General features: G+C 40.2%; 2 long non-coding RNA genes across 3 annotated transcripts; one reads left to right on the forward strand and one right to left on the reverse strand.

Annotated features, from left to right (window-relative positions):
* Positions 1 to 435: 435 nt before the first annotated feature.
* On the reverse strand, positions 436 to 4,879 carry LOC127442991 (uncharacterized). The gene is made up of 3 exons (XR_007897571.1): positions 4,669 to 4,879; positions 3,743 to 3,920; positions 436 to 2,050 (listed from the first exon to the last, which is right to left on the reverse strand). It is a non-coding gene; the product is annotated as an uncharacterized LOC127442991 (long non-coding RNA).
* Positions 4,880 to 5,106: 227 nt separating this feature from the next.
* On the forward strand, positions 5,107 to 16,682 carry LOC127442989 (uncharacterized). Of its 2 annotated transcripts, XR_007897568.1 has the most exons (3): positions 5,178 to 5,648; positions 15,443 to 15,600; positions 15,718 to 16,682. It is a non-coding gene; the product is annotated as an uncharacterized LOC127442989 (long non-coding RNA). The 2 variants fall into 2 exon arrangements; XR_007897569.1 differs by lacking the exon at positions 15,443 to 15,600 and having other exon boundaries at positions 5,107 to 5,648.
* Positions 16,683 to 17,952: the final 1,270 nt, after the last annotated feature.

Here is a 17,952-nt window from a genome sequence, read left to right on the forward strand (position 1 = left end):
ATGGGGTATTGTGAAGAGGAAGATGCGATATGCCAGACCCAACAATGCAGAAGAGCTGAAGGCCACTATCAGAGCAACCTGGGCTCTCATAACACCTGAGCAGTGCCACAGACTGATCGACTCCATGCCACGCCGCATTGCTGCAGTAATTCAGGCAAAAGGAGCCCCAACTAAGTACTGAGTGCTGTACATGCTCATACTTTTCATGTTCATACTTTTCAGTTGGCCAAGATTTCTAAAAATCCTTTCTTTGTATTGGTCTTAAGTAATATTCTAATTTTCTGAGATACTGAATTTGGTATTTTCCTTAGTCGTCAGTTATAATCATCAAAATTAAAAGAAATAAACATTTGAAATATATCAGTCTGTGTGTAATGAATGAATATAATATACAAGTTTCACTTTTTTGAATGGAATTAGTGAAATAAATCAACTTTTTGATGATATTCTAATTATATGACCAGCACCTGTACTTCTACGTCCATGGAAACTTCGTTGACACTTTTGCTCTCGTCAGTCGCCATGTCTGTATCTTTAACCTGAACCTTATCTCTTGTTTCTTTTTTGACCCATATAGGCCTGACAAGCCACACAATAGAAGAAGAAAAACTTAACTAATAATCAAAGTTTATCAGGGTTTTCAAACATAGTTTCATGTTAATCTCTTAATTGCCTGACGACACCACTCAAAACGTGTCCGCACGGATGAACGCCATCTTGGCCCCCGCGGACCTTATGGGTCCTTGAGGCTTTTTTGTTCCCCATGAGGAATGAACACCAAGTTTCAGAAGAATTGGACAAATGGGGTGGAAATGCCATCACTTTGAAAATTGGGCGTGGCCTGTAGCGCCCCCTAAGGGCGAATGTGGGCCATTCTTGGTGTGGGGGTTCTCGGTGGCCTGTAGTATCAATGTGCCAAATTAGAATTTTTTTTTTTTACTGGTGACTTTTTGAGATATTGGGGCGCAAGGAGAATAATAATAATAATAATAATAATAATAAAACCACCAATAACATAGGTTTCCTCCGACCGGAGGAATCCGAATAAGCAGCAACGTCACAGCACGTATGTCTTCCAATTAAAGCAACAGTAGCATAATATTGCGCACACCACTAAATAATATTTTTTGCTGTAGTGCATTCAGAAGAAAATAACACCTATCATATAGCAACCTAAATATTCTACAACTGTTTAATTGTAACATATTTATAAAATAATCTTAGTGTAAATATTGTAACCTTGCCAAAATAATAGAAAATACATTCCAACAGTACAATTGTTTAACATTGCCTATAACAACTAGCCATCAAGTACTCACATCAGATGAATCTAAGTCGAGTTACTATGTTTATTCAGTAATCTGTAAAAAAAATTAAAAATAAGGATTCCTGGTTGTACTTTTAATGTTCAGTGTAAATGTTGCCATTACTCCATCCATCCACAGAAAGTCAAGAGGAGATGTTTTACATTGGAACTACAGTCCAGAATTAATAAATGACTCCTTTCCAACTCCAAGTATCTTGCCTTTTCTTATAGTCACTGTGTTGTTGTGCTTAACATTTAGTGTGTTTCTCTTCATCATAACGTTAAATTACCTTTTGAATTTCAAGGTTACCCAAATTTGGATTACTGTACTTTTAGCACTTGCTATATACATGTAGCGTGCACGGGGGAAGGCAGCAGCAGTAGGGCTGGTAGGTGACATAATCACATACAAAGATATAAGCAGTATTGGCACTATGCTGGAGTGTTAGAGGTCCTGGGTTCACGCCCGCCTTCCGTCTGTGTATGGATTGCCTCGCCCTGTGTAATGCATCTGCCTGCATTAACCTAGATCACTACAATGGTGTCTGAAGTGGTATGCAGGTACTCCGGCACGCACTTGTTGGACTGTAGCCTGGCGAGCAAGTCCAGGGTGGACTTGAGGCTGGCAGGGGTGAGTGTAGCATGCACGGAGGAAGGTAGCAGCAGGGCAGCAACACATTTGCACGAGGAAACACTGTGTGCACTGCATTGATTTCTATCATGTCCCGATCTACCATGACACATCTGCGAAGAGAAATATAAAAAGTAGTGCTTAATCTATCACTTGGTAAATGAAGAGAGGTGCATACAAAGCTGACTGTACCGCTACAAGGCTGCCCACTTTTAGAAATCGGGTAGCGCGAGATGGGGGGAGTGCTTGATTGCTGGCCATATGTGTGGTTTTACTGGATGGGCTGCTAATTCTTTTTTTAATTATTTTTAAACAAAATTCTACATAAGAGAACTATATAAACCGAATTAAACTCTGTTTTAAATTAAACCCTATATTGACATTATGTTGTTTCAAATATCACATTTTATGTTCATCATAATTTTTATATCAAACGACATTACCACCCCAAACATTCTACACTATAAGCTGTAAATTAGGCAATCATGAAATACCATTGCCATGTAAGCTATTCATCTTAATCTCTTTATCCTTTGCATTTCATACATAAACATCAACTATGAATTTTAAAACATTCCTTGGCTGAAACTCTCCAACAGCTTCCTGAACTTTTTCAGACAAGATGTCACTGGATTCCTCACTCATAACAAAAAGTGCTAAAAGTACTCCTCAACCGTGATTGCTCTTCACTAGCACAGCATAAAATGCAAAAACTTACACCTTTGTATGTTGCATCAAGAAAAATAATTGTTGGACCATACTTTTTCAACTGTTCAATTTGCCACTGTGAACTAAATACTATTATCAAGGGTTGCTTTTCATTGTGAGAGAGGCTGATAATACACAACATTGTCCTGCAAATTGGACTTAATCAGTTTGTCAACACTTATGCAGTCATTTCCATCCATTCGTGTGCGTGCATTAAAGCTCTTTTTTATTACTTTAATGTTTTCTGGTGTCACTAGAATCTTCAGTCTCATCACTTTTTTGTGAACTCTGTGACCAATCTTTGCTTTTGAGCATGATCTCTGCATTTGATAGCCCCTGGGATACGTACATATTAATGTAACCCATTAGTTCTTCATCAATACAATTCACTGCATTCTCCTTAGGGTCTTCTAGATCATGGCCAGAGTGCTCTTGCATTAAACGCACAATACACCCATGTGTCGAAATGCAGCTCACAAATGTAAAAGAAAGTATGCTCCTGTGGCAGGATGGTTTGCAGTGGTGAGGTGTGGTGACGTCATGGACCAGGAAGTAACTGACTCAAAACAATGGATGGGTGGGTGAAGCTGAATGCTACGGCACTCAGCGTTTAATAAATAATAATACAAAACAAAAGTTTTACACCAACAACAAAACAAAAAGGTGTGTTGGCCAAACAAACAGAAACAAGTATATTTTTAAATATAGCAATTGTTTTTCTTTCTCTCGCTCTCCCGTGTTCTCCTGTACTCTCCAACCCCCGAGTGCCGAGAGCTGCAGGCTTTTATAACAGGTGACCATCTCTCGATTAGCAACAAATTACATCACCTAATTAATCGGGAAATGTCCACCTTCTGCACAAGTTTTTTTATACTAAGACAGCTACGCCGTCACAAATACATAAATAATAGTAATAACAAAATACGCTGCACTTTGCCGTCCTAAACACAATAATTAATCAAACAAACACAAAATAGCACAGGCGGAGGGGGACCCCGCTCTAAAATAAAATAAACAAATCCTGTACAGGGCTGCTCGCCCCCTTACAGCTCCACATCTATTGGCATGAGTTATTGAAAGTGTTCCTGAGGATTTACCTTTTGGTTTATTGGACCTTTCACATCACCACTGAAAGTGATCTTCCCCTCTTTTCTGATAGCAACAAATGTGCCAGTTCCATTATCCTTAAGATATTATGTATAATTCTCTGTACATGTGCGTCAGACTCCTTGGCAGTCTTCAAGTGATGAGATCCAGAAATGTTCCTTGATCTCACTAAAAAAAAAAAAAAAAAAAAAAACGTTTTATTTCTCAGCGATGTGTGTCATTCATTAACAAACTGCTGGATTTTGACCCACATGACCCACAAGGAACCTTCCAATGTACATCATCAATTCACCTCCTAAGACTAAAACATAGAGAATAGCCTTAAGCAAACTTTAATATAGTGCCCATCAAATGCCACCAGACATCTGTGCCCATTATTAACCAGCCTGCCAGGCACGTGCCCAATATAAACACCCAATGTAAACCTGCCTTCCAGGCCTGTGTTTTAACTACAATAGTGTTACCAGCTGGTAAACTAATAATTTAGCTTAGAGTAACCAAACTTGTTATTCTGTTACCCATATTTGCTTAAGACATATGACATCAGTATAATTTCAGCTGACATGCCTGATAAGTTTATTATATTCTGTATTATCATTGTTAACAGCAAATCAGTTATATACGTCTAACTGAATGTTGTGAATCACTGTGAACAGCTTGCACACACAGTACAGCATAAACACTATGCCGCACATAAAGTGAATAATTAAAATATACATTTGAACAACAACACGAGACAAAGTTAGAGATTAAGCATCAACAATATTTGAAATGATAACCACGCACAAAAAAAAGTTATATAATACAACTATAATATATTAAGATTTAAGGCGTAGCTCAACATAATTTAATGCTTTTGTGTGCATGTGTTGTACTAAAATCGCTGTATTTTGAGAAGCAGAATAAAACATCCTACCTTTCTCATTCCAACTCTCTTCTGCTGCAAAACCTTGGCACACAGTTTTCAGTTTGAATGAGAGGGAGTGGAAACAGATGGCATTTGCCCTTAGATGGCGTGTTTCCTTTGTGATGTAACTGAGGAGGCGGGTTTCGCGGAGATGTGTTGTTTTTTTTTATCTGCCTAATAGGCAGACCTGCCTGCCAGTCGATATTCGGGGCAATGTTTGATAAGCCTTACTTCGGGCTCCTCTTGTAGCCAATAGTATTCATTCAGACCGGGTAGTGGCTCCTCTTGTAGCCAATAGTATTCATTCAGACCGGGTAGTGGCTCCTCTTGTAGCCAATAGTATTCATTCAGACCGGGTAGTGGCTCCTCTTGTAGCCAATAGTATTCATTCAGAGGTAAAGGCTCCTCTTGTAGCCAATAGTATTCATTCAGACCGGGTAACGGCTCCTCTTGTAGCCAATAGTATTCATTCAGAGGTAAAGGCTCCTCTTGTAGCCAATAGTATTCATTCAGACCGGGTAACGGCTCCTCTTGTAGCCAATAGTATTCATTCAGAGCAGATATACGGTTGTTTTGTTATTAGTCTACTTTTTTTGTGGGGTTGATATAAAAAACGTCTTTAATTTGAACAGCCTTAAACCGTGTAAGTAGCCTGTTTATCTTATTTTTAAAACAACTTTAGATCCAGTTCGATGACACCTTATGGAGTTTGGGGCGCGCTTTGTTTATACAACACGAGTGTGAAATGCTGATTTCACAAGTTAAAATAAGAAAAGTATATATCTTGTACTTTTATTAGTAACCAAAACGCTAGTTTTAATACCACGCCGTTTAATAAAACTGCTGGTGTCCGCAGTGTATTCAGACTCAGATAACACATGAGAGCCTGCTGACCAGGACAAAGCCCTGAGTATCTCTGGTGGCGTGTAAACGAAAGAAGATTTACCTGCAAACTGCACCGCGCGGAAGAACACGAAGGAGAGCTGATCGTGAGTATGCCACTGTGCTGCCTGTGAACACCGGTTATCAGTGAATTAAGTTGAATAAATTCAATTTGTGCTTCTAAACTCCGGCCCTGCTCTCTATTATGACTTTTATGTAGTCTTGCTAGATGAGACTAGTTTTATTTCAATCAATGTGTTTAAGCTAAAACTGAACGCTGTATTTACCGATACATGTGTTTGCTGGTGTGTTTTCTTTTTTTGTTGTTGTTGTTGTTGTTTTTGTTTTTGTGGTTGTGTTTTCTCAACTCTGTTTTCTTTCTTTCTTTTGCTCTATTATGCCTGCCTCTTGGCCAGGTCTCCATTGTAAACAAGAACTGGTTCTCAATGAATTACCTGGCTAAATAAAGGTTAAATAAAATGAGAATGGGCAATCACAGTAGGGTAAAGTAATAGATTGCATACACTGACTAAGTAACAATAATGCTATGTGTTATAATAGAAATAATTAAAACATTTGACTTGCTTTTTAGTCATTCTGTGTATAACTCACTGTTTTTTTTTTTCTTTTCTTCTTGTTGTTTGCATGACTGTTGGGACAAAACGCTTTTATACATCCTCTCACAATTGATTCGCATTCGCCAGATTAAAAATCACAAATCGCACCGACTTGTTGAGCCCCACTTTTGACTCAAATAAAAATACATGTGTGAAGTGAACTCACCTACTGTCACAGTTCAGCAGTGTGTGCTGGAAAGCCTGGTCAGAACACGGGTGAACGAAAAGCTCAGTGACGGTCTTACTTTTTTTGGCTTTGTCCACTTGTCTAACTGTAAGGAATTTTTCAGGATTGGTCCCTAAGTATCAAGTCAGGTCTGCAGTCGCTGTCTCGACCCGGCGATTGACACAGACATTTAAGTATGCATCAGAGATTTCTCATACTTTATTTTTCAGCACAGCATTATTTATCTTTGCAAGAACAGGAAAACAGTACATTAACTACATTATCCAATGAGATCAACCATCACCCTATTTGGAAAGACATACATAAAGATTCTGCATTAATTATGTAAATGAAACAACAAACATTCTAGAACTGAAGAGTGGTATTCAACTTTTGACCTGAGACACTCAGAGGAGTGAAACAGGGAACCCTTTCCACATGATTTCCGTTACTGAGACACACACACACTATGAAAACAATGTGTAATAATAAAACAAAAGTTGAAGGGGAAAAAAACAAATGCCAAAAAGCACTGCTGTAAAACTACTATACCACTGGTCATGTACGGACATTTTATGTAAGAATAACTAAACCACACCTTGCAGGAAGTTAAGGTAACATGCAGAACAGTGCAGTGTAATAATGGTAGATTAAGAGAAACTTACCATAAAACGCTTTCTTCTGACATTTAATAACGCTCTTATTTTACAGTCACGCATTCTGAACAAGGTTTGCATGTTTTGCATACTGCTGGCAGTAGTACTGCACTGTGTATTTGAATAAGCTGCATTCACGTCATGCTTAAGTTTCAACAGTTGTACTACTAGTTGTGTGGCACTGCATTATTCATCGGCAGCATCTCTCTCACTCTCTCTCTTTTTTCTTCCCTTTTTCTCCCAATTTGGAATGCCCAATTCCCAGTTTGCTTTTAAGTCCTCGTGATCGCGTAGTGATTCGCCTCAGTCCGGGTGGTGGAGGATGAATCCCAGTTGCCTCCGCGTCTGAGACCGTCAACCCGTGCATCTTATCACATGGCTTGTTGAGTGTGTTGCTACGGATACATAGCGCATGTGGAGGCTTCACACCATCCACCGCAGCAACCACGCTCAACTCACCACGCACCCCACCGAGAACGAACCACATTATAGCGACCACAAGGAGGTTACCCCATGTGACTCTACCCTCCCTAGCAACCGGGCCAATTTGGTTGCTTAGGAGACCTGGCTGGAGTCACTCAGCACGCCCTGGGATTTGAACTAGCGAACTCCAAGCGTGATAGCCAGCGTCTTTACCAATGAGCTACCCAGGCCCCCGATGTAGTGATTTTTGATCACAAGTCACTTAAGGTGTGGTTATGAGTGTATCAGATGACCCCTCTCCCTTTGCAATACGGGGCACCAGTGTAGAATACTATCTTAACAATTTAAGAACACTCCCAAAAGAGCGGTTCAATAATTTAGAATTAATGTAAACTAGAGGGAGTTGGCCTGTTGATTTATCTGAAGGATTTGTGAGAGTCTGGACACCTAGTAGAGTCTTTGATCATCAACACAATTAAGACACAGTTGTAATAAAATTAATGAAATGTATTAATAATAGATATGCAAGAGTAAATACCACAACGATTAATAATGCTAATAATGAATATGCACTGCTAAAGATAATAAACTAATAACCAAAAACAACAGAACAAATAAATTATTTGAACACGGAGTGGATAAATGCAATGCTGTTGAACTGAATGTAGCAATGGGAGAGAATTGTTTGGGAATGCTCCTTATGGGAAACCACCTAATGGCTCTGGTGAAATGGTGATAAATAATGCTTATTTATCATTTAACAAATAATATGCCTATTATTTGTAGCAAGCTGACCCCAGGTAACTGTTATCTAAGCATGTTAGAAAAACATATGCTGCGGGTATAAACTAATGCCAAGGTCTCTAGAAAGAGGTTTGGTAGTTTATATTTATGTTCCACACAATCGGGTCATCAGTCCGGCAGTAGAGACGTCTTCCACTGGCGAGGTGGGTAGAGTGCAGTGGGAAGGGCGCAGAGTTGCAATCCAGTAGTTGTTGCCACGTTGGGCTGGAGGATGCTGAACTTCGGTTGCGCCAAAAGGGTCCTTAAAGAGTGGACTGGGTCAGTTGAATCTTCATAGGGTCCTTTGCAGGCTGGCTGCGTCACTGAGGAGCCGTGTGGGACAGGCAATGTCTGCCGATGCAGAGGTCTGTTGTGGACTGGGCTGTGCTGCTGGAGGGGCCGTAAGGGTCAGATAAGATCCCTCAATGCTGGGGCCCTTTTTCAGCTAGAGTGCAGCAATAAAGCAATATAAAAGGTTTTGCTCTCAAAAGCTTAACCTCAACTATCTTGTAGCCTCTTTCCTCGTCAGGTCAGAAACTCAGGACGTGGTGTGTCTGCTAATGTCTCCTTCCCCGTCAAGTTGGAAACGCAGGACAAGGGTGTGTCTACCCGGGGGACATTTTTATCCCTTTCTGATGAGGAGGAGACTGAAATGTGGTGCCTTTCCGATCCTGGAGTGTGATTGGCCACTGGTGTCTGAAATAGCCACGGTGTTGCCCACCCTCGTGTGGAACTCATTTGCATAGCATAAAGTACAGTGTTAAAACAGTGTCTTTAACGTTTTACCCATGCATTATTTTTTACCAGACCTCTTTCAGATTATTATTAAATGCATCGTATGGAACAGATAGAGACCAAACACGATAAGAAACGGTTAAGTCATCGTCCATGCATTAGTTTATCTGTTAATAGGTCTGTCCCGTGAACTGTTGTGTTAACAGTAAATAACATTAACATAAACTGTGCTTTGCATGAAGATGGAGTGGATGTTTTGCAGTTTATATTAATTTAAGGCCTCCAGGGGGTCACGTGACACCATGCAAGAAGCAGACGTGTGAGCAACGAGCTCTGCGCACTTTGCTGAATTTTCGATTATTCTCATGTTATAATCTGGTAAAATTTGATAAACCCAGTTACACATTTGCTCTTTGTTGCAAAACATGGCAAAGAAGTCAAAATCCTCGGGCTCTTGCGTAAAAGACACTTGCGTGTTCAGGATGAAATCCCCGACAGACCTACAGACCGGGGACTCGATTTGGATGGCGCGGCGGGAGAAGGAATCCAGCGTCAGTTGTCCAACATGTCGGTGATGTTAACTATGATTCTTGCTGACTTGGAAGATCTCACTGTAATACGGCGATGGAAATAATCGATTACGGCGATGGAAATAAAATTCTCTGAGTTAGCTACAAGAGTGACTGATGTTGAGAGCCGAATCGATTTTCTGGAATCTTCGGAGAAGGAATTAACCGCTAATCCGCCAGCAACCAAAGTTGATTTGGAACATCTCCTTGAAAAGCTTGAAGATCTTGAGAATAGAAACCGCAGGAATAACGTTCGAATTGTTGGAATTCCTGAGCATGAGGAGGGCAGAGATATGGTGAAATTCCTAGATGAGCTTTTCCCGAGTCTGCTCGACATAACAGGCCATAAGCTGGAAATCGAGCGAGCTCACAGAGTTCCGGCTCGCAGATCTGCTGAGGGAGACAGGTCCAGATTGATTCTAGCCAGATTTCTGAGATCATCCGATAAAGATCTTGTGTTGCGCCAGGCGAGGAGCAAAGGGAAGCTTTCTTGGAAGAACCATAATATTTTCTTGTTCCCGGACTTTGCGAACTTGACGAGAGAAACGTGATCGGTTCAAGGAATGTAAGAAACTCTTACATCAGAAAAAGATCTCGTTTGCTCTGTTTCCTGCCAAACTGAGAATAGAAACGAAGGTCGGTCGCAAAGTATTCATATGTCCAAATCTGGCAATGTCTTTCATAGAATCAATGTCTGAGTAAACCATTGGATGTTTCTCATGTGTGTGGACCTGACTCGCTGTACTTCCTCTTGAGGAAGCTGGGCGACATTTTGTTTTTTTTGCGTTGGCTCTGCCGAGCGGCTGGAGCTTGTTTTGTGAATAACACTTTTCCTTAAAGAAACTTTTGCATTGAAGTTCCCGGACAAATTGAGAGTGGACTCTATGGATGACCACAAAATATCTACATTCTCACACAAAGGATGTCTTTTATAAAGCTTTTTTTTTTTTTATAAATTTTGTTTTTGACACACAGTTTATTTATTTTTATATCATAACAATATGTCAGTTGTTAATATAAGTGTACTATCTCTCTCCACATGGAATGTGAATGGTTGGGGCACCCCATAAAAAGAAGGAAGGTTATTACTTTTCTTAAATGTAAGAAATATGATCTTTTTCCTCAGGAAGCTGAAAAATTGGGAAGATATGGGGTGGACATGCTTTCTTTAGTGCTGGCTCAAGTAAGAGCAAGGGAGTCATTAAATTGGTAAATAAACATCTACAATTCAGATGTCTCAGACTAAAGATAAATTAGGAAGAGTAATTATTGTGTTAGTTGAAATTCAAGGGCAAAGGTTGATTTTGGGCTAATATTTACGATTTTGGCTAATATTTGATTAGGGCTTTTTTATAGATCTTGAAGGGATGTTGCAAGCTGCTGGCACCCCTCATGATATAATATTGGGAGGAGACTTTAATCTTTTGATAGACTCAGTCCTTGATCACAGTGAAGCAAAAGTGTGTAAGCCCCCTAGAGCAACACTGACGCTCCACAGGATGTGTAAAAATCTTGGTCTTTCAGATATTTGGAGACTTTTGAACCCATCTGGTAGAGACTATACATTTTTTTTCATCAGTCCATAAGATTTATTCTAGGAATTTTTTTTCTTTTTTATATCCAAATCCCTCATTTCATCTGTTGTTGATTGCTCAATTGGAATTATCTTTGTCTCAGATCACGCTCTGGTGAGTTTAAAGGTGTTGCCACATATAGAGAAAAATAAATCATATAGTTGGCGCCTTAATGTGTCCCTTTTGCAAAATCCTGATTTCCAACAAATGTTAAAGTCTGAAATCAGTTTATATGGAGACCAACTGGTCCTCAGTATCCTCTGTGGGCATGGCTTGGGAGGCACTTAAGGCAGTTCTTAGGGGTCGGATCATACAGTATGCCTCATTCATTAAAAAATCCATAGCACAAGAACTTGTGGAGATGGAAGGTAATATTAAAAGTGCAGAGGCAGAGCTGAAGCGCCGTATGTCATCTGATGGCCTCAGAGAATTGACCCGATTGAAATATAGATATAATATTATTTTGTCACGGAAAGTGGAGTTTTGGTTATTCAGGGCAAGACAGTCATACTTGAGTCAGGTGACAAAGCAGGAAAACTTTTGGCTAGATATATAAAGCAGAGAGAGTCTTTTTCTATCATTCCCTCAGTGAAATCTGCTTGTGGTGAAATATTTACCTCGGCTGTTGGTATTAATAATGCCTTTAAAGAGTTCTATCTTGATCTTTATAGTTCCACGTCTTCATCTACTGATGAGAATATTAGAAACTTTGTGGAACCATTAGAACTCCCTAAACTGACGACTGTGCAAAAAAATTATCTTGATTCTGAGATAAACTTGGAGGAGCTTGACAAGGTAATTAAGTCCTTACCTACAGGCAAGGCTCCGGGGCCTGACGGCTTTTCCTCTGAGTTTTTCAAATCTTATGCTACAGAACTGGCTCCACTTTTGTTAGAAGTTTATATGGAATCATTAAAGAATGGAAAGCTTCCTCCAACCATGACACAAGCCCGGATTAGTCTGATTCTTAAAAAGACAAAGATCCAAGCGAGTGTGAAAGTTACCGCCCAATTTCCCTGATCCAGTTGGATGTAAAAATTTTGTCCAAAATTCTGGCTAATCGATTAAGTAAAGTTATGACATCACTTATACATATAGATCAGGTGGGGTTTATTCGAGGCCGTAGCTCTTCTGATAACATTAGGCGTCTCATCAGTATCATGTGGTCAGTAGCGAATGATCAATCTCCGGTTGCTGCCATCTCTCTTGACGCCGAAAAGGCGTTTGATATGGTAGAATGGGATTATCTTTTTAAGATTTTGGAAATGTATGGGTTCGGGAGTACATTTATTGGTTGGATTAAGTTACTTTATAGACACCCTGTAGCAGCGGTACAAACAAATGGGCTAATTTCAGATTATTTTACTCTGGATAGGGGCACCAGGCAGGGTTGCCCTCTTTCCCCATTATTGTTCTGTCTTGCCCTGGAACCATTAGCAGCGGTGATAAGAAAGGAGGATGATTTTCCAGGGGTGACGGCGGGAGGTATGGCACATAAGCTTCTGCTTTATGCAGATGATATTTTATTATTTGTCTCCGACCCCACTAGATCTATGCCTTTCCTCCACAGAATTATTAACTCCTTTTCAAAATTTTCAGGATACAAAGTCAATTGGTCTAAATCTGAAGCTTTGGCTTTGTACTGTCCAGAAACGGCCTTCCAGCCAGGTGCCTTCCAGTGGCCCAAACAGGGAATTAAGTATTTGGGAATTTTATTCCCACCAAATTTGTCTGATTTAGTCAGAGTTAATTTTGTTCCCTAAATAAAAAGGTTTTCAAATGATGTGGACAGGTGGGCTTCATTACACTTATCGATGATTGGGAAGGTTAATGATATTAAAATGAATTGTATTCCAAAATTTAACTACTTGCTACAATCTCTCCCTGTAGATGTCCCCCTCTCTTATTTCAAGCAATTTGATAGCATAGCGAAGTCCTTCATTTGGAATGGTAAGCGCCCCAGGTTAAATTTCAGTAAGTTGCATAGGCCGATTGACAAAGGTGGGTTAGGCCTACCCAAGATTTTATTTTATTATTATGCATTCAGTCTTAGACATTTGGTTTATTGGTCGCTTCCACCTGAGAGAGCTCCTCCCTGGTTTTGTATTGAAAAGGAAGTTCTTGCCCCTATCTCGCCACTGCAAAGCCTTTCGATTAAACTGGCTGGAGAGGTTAAGTCGCACCCCGTTATTTTGCATTTGCACTCGATATGGACAAAAGTGTCCAGAGTGTTTAATTCGGATATTTATTTAAGCGTAGCCTCGAGCATATGGCTAAACCCTAAACTATGTATTAATAAGTCCCCTTTTTGTTGGTCAGATTGGATTGTGAGGGGGTTAATACACTTGGTGACCTGTATGAGGGTGGAGTATTGAGATCTTTTGAAAATTTGATTCAACATTATGGGATTCCCAGATCTCAATTTTATAAGTATTTACAGCTGCGCCACCTGCTCTGCTCTGTTTTTGGGAGTAGCATACACCCCCCTAGAGCGGCAGATACTCTGGAAGTGGTGATTGCTGCTTTTGGGAAGGGTCATGAGGCATCAGTGTATTACTCCCTGTTAATTCAGAGTCTGGGGGACGGAGCTTTAAATTCTCTCAAAAGATTATGGGAGGAAGATTTAAATTTGTTATTGGAGGAGGAAGTGTGGGCAAGGATTCTAAAAAACATAAAGTCTGCATCTAGAGATGCAAGGGTTCGCCTTATGCAATTTAAGATTTTACATAGATTTGATTGGACCCCCTCTAGATTGTATAGGCTTGGTCTTAAGGACACACCCATCTGCTGGCGATGCCATACTGAAGATGGAGACACCATCCATGTTTTTTGGGGGTGCCTTAAGATCCAAGATTTTTGGCTGAAAGTGCAAAGTTTTGTGTGTGTTGTGTTGGGCACTCAGGTCTCGTTCTGCCCCAGACTCTGTATTTTGGGAGATAGGGAGGTCATGGATTTGGTAGATAAGTACATGAAGGACTGGGTTTTGACCAGTGTGATGATTGGTAGGCAGGTTATTTTGAGGAGTTGGAAGTCAGATGGAGCACCCTTGTTCCCGGAGTGGTGTACAGAGATGGGGAGGGTGGCTGCCTTCAAGGAGGGGTCGAGCATTAGGATGGGGGTTAGGGAATCATACAATAAGAAATGGGGCAATTATTTAGCATTTATGAGGGAATCTCGAGGTGGGGCAATGGAAGGAGTAATTAGAGTTTAGCTTTTTTTTTATTATACTTGATTATTGTATGTTATTTTATGTTGTTGTTGTTGTTGTTGTTTTAGTTTTCTGTGTGTGTGTCTATATTCTGTTGACCACAGGGGTGTTCGTGGGGGGGTCAGGGTGGGTTGAGAGTTTGGTAGGGGGAGGGGAGATAGTGGGGGTTTAATGTTTAAAGTGTTTGATTCATTCATTGTATAGATGTTATATTTTTTGTGATTAAATTATGAATCAATAAAAATGTTAATAACAAAAATTTAAGGCCTCCAAACCTATAGATCTATAGAATAGATCTCTGTGGCCCTCACTTCTGTGTATCCGGGAGGTCCTGAAGGAGTTTATGGCAGTTAGGCATGAGTTTGGAGGGTGCAGAAGGTCCCCCTCTTCCTGCCCTTTAAGAGGTGTCTGGCAGTTGTCTTAGCATCTTATCTGATGTTGCTGAACATTTGTTTAGGTTCATTCACAAAGGGTCCAATCACAGTGTGGCACATCGTCTTCCACACTGACAGTTAGAGAGCGGCCCTGCCATAAACTGGTCCCTGGAATGCCATCTTAACTGATGTTCACCACATGACAGACACTCAATCAAAGAAGACAACCTGGTGATGTACAACAGTAGTAAAGGCACGACAGCGTCTGTCACTTTTCTAAGCCCCGTCCCTTTGATTTATGACCCTAAGCCCCGCACCTTTCACACATTTTGATTGATTTATGATCCTAAGCCCTGCCCTTATTGGTTGATTTATGACCTTAAGCCTCACCCCTTTCCATGCCTCTAAGTGATTTATGACCCTTAATCCCCTCCCCCTTTTCCCACACTTTGATTTATGGCTCTAAAGCCCCTCCCCTTTTCCCCACACTTTTGAGTGGTTTATGACACCGTCCCTTTTTATCGGACATCCGTCAAAAATAGTCCTCCCCTAAAAAAGGTGCCTGTTGTTCCCTTAGTTTATAGACTACTACAAAGAAAAGACAGAAAGAAGGGAAAGCAAGTTGTATTGTACTGCTAAATATATATTTGTAAAAATGTAACCCCCCCCCCCCACACGTCCTCATTGTGGAGAGTGGGTAGAGCACTGGCATGTTTGGACATGTTGTAGGGTATGATGCTATCTAAGGGAAGGGGTGTGTTTCAGGGTTCTAACAAAAAGGATTTTCTTATTCAAGGTTCATACTGCTTAAAAGAGAAGAACTGGCAGCATGGCTTCCACAGCATTTGGATATATTTCAGACAGCTCTTGTGACGAGTGGTTTGACTTTAAGTTCATGAGAACAGGGATGCCGAAGATCCAGAGGTGCCATGGCAGTGGTGTGAATCTGAAAAAGTGTGTTTTCTACCTTCTTACGATCTGCCGAACCATAGTCTTCCTACCCCCCTCCTGCGGAGCCGGAGGTTCCAAATGAACCTGTCTTTATACCGTTGTCTCACACTCTTCCTACAGAACCCCCGGAGGATCACGATGACCCGACAGCCTTTACGGAGTGACCTTCACAAGAATCCTCAAGATTGCCAAGGGCCTTCTGGCCTCTCTGCTGGAAGTGATCATAGACCGGGATCTGCAGAACAACTGTGCCAGTTGCGCTGTGGACCACCCCAGCCAGAGATGTCATATCTTTGAAATGGACTACGGTTATTTCAGCAGGAGGTTTAATACACATACCTTGGTTAAAGATTCTGGTTTCTAAGGCTCTTCATCTACTTAATTTTTTTCCTACCTCTGTACATGATTCAGAAGCTGGTTGAGGACTGTTTAATTGAACTGAGACCTGAACCGTACATAAAAGAGAAGCTCCAACAGCTGCAACAGGACCTGGACTCAAGAAGTGGTTAACAAGATAACTAGATCTTTCTATCACAGAAACTTTACAGAACCCCAGGCTCCTCTGACTTATTACGGTGCTTTTGACTTTGAAGATGGGGAACCGCATGACTAGAGACAGAATGCAGAGTGAGTTGAAGGGCCTTCTGTTTGAACTTGTAGTTGACAAATTGGCTTGCTGGGCCCACTTTAAAAACCCCTTGTCTGTCGATGCAAAACATTTCACTGAGCTAAAAAGAGCTACACTTGAAATGCAAGCCTTGGTGGATCCTAAATATTGGGGTGAAATGATTGCTGATTCTGTAAAATGTGAAATACCTTTAAATGTTTTTCCCTGAAATGTTTTACACTGTGTACCCCTGTAAATGGGAGTATTTACTTGTGTTGTATACATATGTGTCTAAAGCCTGTCTTTATCATCTCATCAATGGTCTGAATACAGATATCTCTAGAGTTGTAAAAGATACTGTATCTTGTTTAATGCATTACTATGAAAGGGAATGTCGCCTGTTTATGCGTCATTTAAAGCATCCAATTATAATTATTAATTTGTAAACTGAGTGAATAAACCCTTTTGTACTTTTCAATCACCGCATTTGGTTGACTTTTTTTCTGAAGGGATGACTCTTGAGCAAATGAAACAAATTTACTATGATGTTTCAAATCCAGGGGGGTTTGGAGGTCGACAGTCTCTACAGAGAGTTCTTAGGGAGGGGGGGTGTAGGGTTAGTGAGAAGGATTTAGCTGAATGGTTATCTGAACAAGACACTTACACTTCTAGAATAAACTTTGAAAGAAACTGCGTATTTTTATCTAATATTGACGATCAATGGCAGGCTGATTTAGTAGGTACAGTATGTCTAGTCTGTCAAAGAAAAATAACAGTAACAAGTTTATGTTAACATGCATAGATGTTTTATCTAAATTTGCATAGGTTCAACCTCTAAAAAACAAAACAGCGGGGTGTGTGACAGGCTTTCAAGAAAATCCTTGAAAGCGGTTGTTCACCCAAAAAGTTGCAAACTGATAAAGGTCAAGAATTTTTAAGCAAGTCCTTTTCAAAACTTGTTAAAAATATATAGTATAGTGCACTTTACAACTGGTAAAGAATTAAAAGCCTCTGTTGTTGAAAGGTATAATAGGACTCTAAAGACTAAAATGTGGAAATATTTTACAGCCTTCAACACTCATAAGTATTTAGATAAGCTAAAAGAAATGGTTTGCACTTATAATAATTCTTACAATAGAAGTATTAAAATGAAACCTTCAGAAGTTAATGAAGACAATTTCTTTAAAGTTTAAGAATCTATATACTCAGGAATTTCCATACAAACCACCTAAATTCAAGTTTCAGATTGGAGATGCTGTTAGAGTATCAAAACTAAGGGCCCCCTTTATAAAAGGTTATGAGCAGACATACATGGATGACATTTTTAATACAAACAATTGCCTAGGAAACCCCCTGTATACAGGCTGAAGGATTACGATGGAGGGAAAATAAATGGGACCTTCTACGAGCTTGAATTACAGAAGATAAAAGGGTCGGAAGATAGACTGTTTACGGTAGAGAAAATCTTAGCCAAGAAAAAAAGGTAAAAAGTATTGTCTTATAAAGTGCCGGGGTTGGCTGGACAAATTTAACGGCTGGATCGAGGCTAAGCAGTTGCAGAATATTAAGGGGACTCCATCATTGTAGATTTCATTACACCGAGGCTCCTGACAAGATGGATCAAACCTCCTTTTATGTGACTCTACCCAGTAACGCCTCAAAGGATATATTTCCAAAGGACACTATAGCCGATTTTACTATACGGTTATCAAAGCCTGTGAATCTACAATGAAAATGGGAAGTTGCAG

Source organism: Myxocyprinus asiaticus, chromosome 6 (assembly GCF_019703515.2).
Source record: "Myxocyprinus asiaticus isolate MX2 ecotype Aquarium Trade chromosome 6, UBuf_Myxa_2, whole genome shotgun sequence".
Taxonomy (NCBI): Eukaryota; Metazoa; Chordata; class Actinopteri; order Cypriniformes; family Catostomidae; genus Myxocyprinus; species Myxocyprinus asiaticus.